Source organism: Aotus nancymaae, unplaced genomic scaffold (assembly GCF_030222135.1).
Source record: "Aotus nancymaae isolate 86718 unplaced genomic scaffold, 86718_ANA_hifiasm-v0.15.2.pri h1tg000102l, whole genome shotgun sequence".
Taxonomy (NCBI): Eukaryota; Metazoa; Chordata; class Mammalia; order Primates; family Aotidae; genus Aotus; species Aotus nancymaae.
In genome coordinates, this window is record NW_026988517.1 from 2124145 (window position 1) to 2130298 (window position 6154).

Genomic DNA, 6154 nt, shown 5'->3' on the forward strand with positions numbered 1-6154 from the left:
GGCTTGTAACTGTGCACCTGCCTGCTCAGAAGGCATGGGGCAGAGGAGTGGCCACCTTCAGACCTCCAGGATCCAGGGAAGGGAGGCAGAGAGGGAAGGTAGAGATTTGTTGAGAGAAATGGAGAAAGAAAATGGAACCACTGAGGGGGCAGGTGAGGAGAGAAGCTGCTGTCTGGGCAGAAGCTAGGTGTGTCTATGGTGTTGAAGGCATGTCCATGTCATTGGAAGCATGTTCATGGCTTCAAAGGTGTCTCATGCTGTTGGAGGCATGTCCATGGCACTGGAGGTGTGTCCATGGTGTTGAAAAACTGTGTCCATGGTTTTTGAAGGCCATTAGTCTGCTTTCATACTGCTATGAAGAAATACCTGAGACTGGGTAATTTCTTAAGTAATTCATGACATTGGAGGCACGTCTACAATGTTGGAGGGGTGTCCATGCATTGGAGGCATATCCATGGTGATGGAAGTGTGTCCATGGTGTTGGAGATGTGTCCATGGTGTTGGAGATGTGTCCACGGTATTGGAAATGTGCCCATGGCATTGGAAGTGTGTCCATGGCATTTGGAGGCATGTTCATGGCATTTGGAGGCGTGTTCATGGCATTGAGTCATGTCCATCATGTTGAAGGTGCATCCATGGCATTGGGGGTGTGCTTATCATGTTAGAGGTGTTTATGGCATTGTAGGTGTGTCCACTGTGGTGGAGGCATGTCCATGGTGCTGGAGGTGTATCCACAGTGCTGGAGGTGTGTCCATGGCGTTGGAAGTATGTCCATCACATTGGATGTGTGTTCATCCCATTGAAGGCATGTCCATGGGATTGGAGGCGTGTCCATGGGATTGGAGGCGTGTCCATGGTGTTGGAGGCATGTCCGTGGGATTGGAGGCGTGTCCATGGTGTTGGAGGTGTGTCCATGGGATTGGAGGCGTGTCCATGGTGTTGGAGGTGTGTCCATTGGATTGGAGGCGTGTCCATGGTGTTAAAACCGTGTTCATGGTGCTGGAGGCGTGTCCATGGTGCAGAAAGCATGTCCATGGTGTTGGAGGCATGTCTATGGGATTGGAGGCGTGTCCATGGGATTGGAGGCGTGTCCATGGTGCAGAAGGCATGTCCATGGTGTTGGAGGCATGTCCATGGGATTGGAGGTGTGTCCATGGTGTTGGAGGCATGTCCATGGGATTGGAGGCATGTCCATGGGATTGGAGGCGTGTCCATGGTGTTAAAGCCGTGTCCATTGGATTGGAGGCGTGTCCATGGTGCTGGAGGCGTGTCCATGGTGCTGAAGGCGTGTCCATGGTGCAGAAGGCATGTCCATGGGATTGAAGGTGTGTCCATGGTGTGAGGGCATGTCCATGAGATTGGAGGTGTGCCATTGGTGCTGAAGGTGTGTTTACCTTGTTGGAGGTCTATACACGGCATTGAAAATGTGTGTATGGTATTGGAGGCATCGTCATCCACTGAAGTCTTGTTAAAGGAAAGACTGGAAAGGAGGGTTGGGCTCTTGCTGAAGGGTCTTTGATGTGGGGACTTGGGCACTGCAGCAATGGAGCTTTGGGGGACCCTGGGAAGGCATGCAGCTTGATTTGACAGGGATTTAGAGAAAAATCACTGGTATGGTTTGGCTGTGTCTCCACCCAGATCTATCTTGAATTGTAGCTCCATAATCCCCACATGTCACTGGAGATAATTGAATCCTGTGCTGTTCCCATGATAGTGAATAAGTTTCATGAGATCTGACAGTTTTATAAAGGGCAGTTCCCCTGCACACACGCTCTTGCCTGCCACCATGTAAGATGTGCCTTCGCTCCTCCTTCACCTTCTGCCACAATTGTGAGGCCTCCCCAGCCATGAGGATCTGTGAGTCCATTAAACCTCATTCTTAAAATTTACCCAGTCTGGGGTATTTCTTCATAGCAGTATGAAATGGACTAATGCAATCACCCTCCCAGGGTAGGGTGAGAGTTGGGCTGAGGCCAGGAGGGGCAGAGAAGCCTGGGAGGGGACAGAGAATGGAGGCTGATGGAGGCCATATAGGAGGTAGAATGACAGAAGCCTGGGGTGACAGGGAACTGGGAGTTGCTGCTTTTCCTGGGTCATTCCATGTGATTGCCTTGAGTTTCCTTCCAGGTGGACCTGCTACACAGTGGGCTGGCCTAGGACCCCAGGCTCCAAGAGCTTGGCACTGGCCAGAGTCCTGCAGTTGGTGGTGGTGGGGTTGAGTCTTAAATCTCACAAGCTTTCTTCTAAAGCCTGTGAGGGGGCCCAGCCCAGGCCACTGGGTCTCCAAGGATTGTCTTGGGGGTGGTGCAGGAGGGATGCTCCTTAAGTTTTGTCTTAATTTGAGGTCCCATTGAAGATTTTGAGACAGGGAGAAGGGTGCAGGTGTTCTGAGACCTGGCCAGGGATACAGTGTATAGTCTTCAGGTGTCCATAACAAAATACCACAAAGTACGGGCCTTGAACTGCAAGTGTGGACTGTCCCACAGCTCTGGAGGCTGAAGCCTGAGGTCCAGGTGCTGGAAGCCAGGGGAGGCTCCTTCCTGCCTCCTCCAGAGGCTCCTTGGCTTGTGGCCACATCCCCCAGTGTGCTTTCATCCTCTCACAGCTGTCTTCCCTCTATGCCAGCATTCACATTTCTTGTTCTTTTATCTATTTATTTATTTATTTGAAACAGAGTCTGGCTCTGTCACCTAGGCTGGAATGCAGTGGTGCGATCTTGGCTCATTGCAACCTCTGCCTCTCAGGTTCAAGAGATTCTCCTGCCTCAGCCTCTTGAGTAGCTGGGACTATAGGCATGTGCCAGCTTGCCTGGCTGATTTTTTTTTTTTTTTTTTTTTTAGTAGAGATGGGGTTTCGCTATGTTGGCCAGGCTGGTCTTCAATTCCTGACCTCAGGTGATCTGCCTGCCTCAGCCTCCCAAAGTGCTGGGATTACAGACATGAACCACTGTGCCTGGCCCCAAGTTTCTATTTCACATAAAGACCCATCCTATTGGATGAGGGCCCATGCAAACCCAGTGTGACCTCACCTTAGTGATGCCTGCACACACCCTATTCCAGTAAGTTCACATTCACAGGCTCTGGTGATGCAAACTGCTTAGGGGCATGATTCAACCCAGTACAGGGGTGATGCCAGGAAGGGAGGCAGCCCATTGGGGGTGTGTGGCCCAGTCAGTCACTGCTCTAGGAAACTGTCACTTAAACCTGTTGGAGGCCCTGGAGGGCAGCCAGGGAGGCCAGACACTGAGCTGCAGTGTGAGAGAGCTGTGGTTCACCCAGCACCTCCTGCCTGCTGCTGGTGGCTGAGGTGACTCACGGGCAGAGCAGGTGGGTCAGAGGCACAGGAGGGCTTCCTGGGTCACTCCCTGTTGCTGTCACCCCTTTGCCTACATAGGATTCCTCCTGTCTGATCTTCGAGATCCCTGCAGCCTGGACAGAAAAGGGGCATGTCTGTCCTCAGGGGAGCTTAGGCTGAGAACTCCCACTGCCCCAATCCTAAGACTCCCTCCCCCCATTCACATCTGTCTCTCTTGTTATTTCTGGGAATATTTTTATTCATCGTTCATCTTGGCATTTATTGTTGACATTCCAAGAACATTCAAAGAAGATAAATGTCCCCTCTCCAGGACCCACAGACCGCTGCCTCTCCCTGCTGTAAATTCAGTTCTAGCTATGGAACAGCCAGGGGTGCCTGCACTGGGTTCAGTGGATGGGGGAGGGCACCGGGCCTGCTGGGGGAGGGGGAGCCATAAGCTGCTGGAGGGAGATAAAGCCCTGAGACCAGATGTGATGACACCTGGCCAACACTTGAGGGCCCTGAGGAGCCTGGGCTCTGGCACAGCCTGCCCGTGGGGGTGCCAGCTCTGCCCCTCATGGGTGTGACAGCCTGTGGGGCTCTTTGAGGCTTGGGTTCCTGTGTGGGTCTACACAGCTGTTCATGGCTAAATGTCCTGTCCATGTCGCTGATCTGGGCTGCTCTGCCTTCAGATGGGGTGTGTATTAGTCAGGGCTCTTGCTGGGAAATGGAAGGCATTTAAGGGGAGTTAGGTAGATAGACTGCTGGATCCATCAAGAGAGCTTTGTTGTGAGGGATCGGCTCATGCCATCATGGAGCCGGAGAAGTCCCACAGTCCACCGCCTGTAAGCCTGGGACCCAGGGGAACTGAGAAGGTAAGGCCCAGCCCAAGTCTGAAGGCCTGAGGACCCTGAGTGCTGGCGTCCAAGGGCACGAGGAGATGAATGTCCAGCTTGGGAAGAGAGAAATTCTCCTTTTCTCCACCAATTGTGTATCTGGGACCTCAGTGGATGGGATGAGCCGCCCCCATGGGTGAAGGCTGCCTTCTGTACTTGCTCCACTGATTCAAAAGCTAATGTATTCCAGAAACTCTCCCACAGATATACCCAGAAATCACGTTTTCTTCATGGTGCTGGAGATGTATCCATGATGAGCATGAATGCCCTAGGCACTGAGCAATCACTGCCCATCCCAGGTGCCATGCAAGCCTGTGGCCTGCGCCTCCCTCTGTGGGTGGGTACTGTTACCAACATGTTTTATACATGGGAGACCAGAGCTCAGAGGGGTCAAGCCACCTGCCTGAGGTGACACAGCTGGTCCGTGGAGAAGCCGGTTCTCTGCTTCCCAGGTCTGCCTGACTCTGCCCCACAGCCTCCATCTGATGCTCTTACCGAGGGCACCACATGACTGCAGAAAGGGTAAGTGGAATGATAAGCTCAGACACTCTTCGAAGACCAGCCTCTGGGTGAATGTCAGCTGCCATGCTTCTCTCTGGCCCCCAAGCCAGGCTATCCCTTAGCCCAGTCGGGTTGACACATAAACCATCACAGGGTGTCCCATTTCTACCACACAGGATTTGCAGGGTCATTAGAGATGAATTAGGTCAGCTGTCGGGAGGTATCCACACTTCGCAGAGGCTCCGTAAATGGGCTCTGCCCCTCCCACGTGCCTCTCTCCTTGCAGTGCTGGTGATGCTGCTGAATGAGGCCTCTCGCTTCCGGGCCCTGTGCTGGGAACAGGGCTGGGGCTGGGCACAGATCTGAGACCTCGTCCTGCACCTCAAATGGCCCATCTGGTTTGGGGGCCAGAGAGGCATGGCAGCTGACATTCGCCCAGAGGCTGGTCTTCGAAGGCTGTCTGAGCTCATCATGTCCCTTACCCTTTCTGCAGTCACGTGGTGCCCTTGGCAAGAGCATCGGACAGAGGCTGTGGGACAAGCCCAGGCAGACCTGGGAAGCAGAGCGCCAGCTTCTCCACGGACCAGCTGTGTGACCTCAAGCAGGTAGATTGACCCCTCTGAGCTCTGGTCTCCCCATGTGTAAAACATGTTGGTAACAGTACCCACCCACAGTGCCAGTGTGAGGCTGAAAGGGGAAAGCACAGGCCACAGGCTTGTGTGGCGCCTGGATGGGCAATGAGTGCCCCATGAGTACAAGCTCTTGGTTTTACTGTCCCCATTTTTCTAGAGGAGACTGAGGCTCAGGAAATTAGAGGACTCACTCAGCATCCTTCCCATGTGATGAAGTCTGGAGTGAAAATCCCAGCTCTGTCCCGGGCCCTGGCTTCTGTGTGCTGAGATCATTAGGTAAAGAGAGAAGTTGTGCCCAACAGAGGGAAGGATGGCCACAGGGGGAACAGTCAGGGAGGGCTTTCTGGGAGTGGGGGCACCTAGGCAGTGGCCTGAAGGGTGGTTAGGACTTGGCTGGGCTGAGAGGTGGTGAGAGGTCACTCCTGTTCGGGGCAGGGAACGGGCCACACTCTCCGTAGCTGAGCCGGGGAGCAGGCATACTGTTCACCAGCAGCCAGTGGAGAGTGAGGCTTATAGAGGACGGGCAGCTTGGCAGGGCCACTCAGGGTCAGGGTAGGGGAGAGGCAGGGGGCCGGGACTCATCCCCACACCCTCACCCCCACCTCCCCCTCCTCTCCTTCCACCCTGGCCAGTGAGTGGCATGGCTCCCAGGCAGGCTTATTGTCCTGTCGGGACTTGGCAGTGAGAGCTAAGAAGCTTGCTGTCAGCTGGCCTGGGTGGAGCTGGACACACCAAGTGCCGGTCAGTGAGGTGGGCATTTGGAAGGACCTGGATCACAGGAGCTGGTGCTTGCAGGACACAGGTCACCAGGCTTGGGAGATTAGAGGCAAC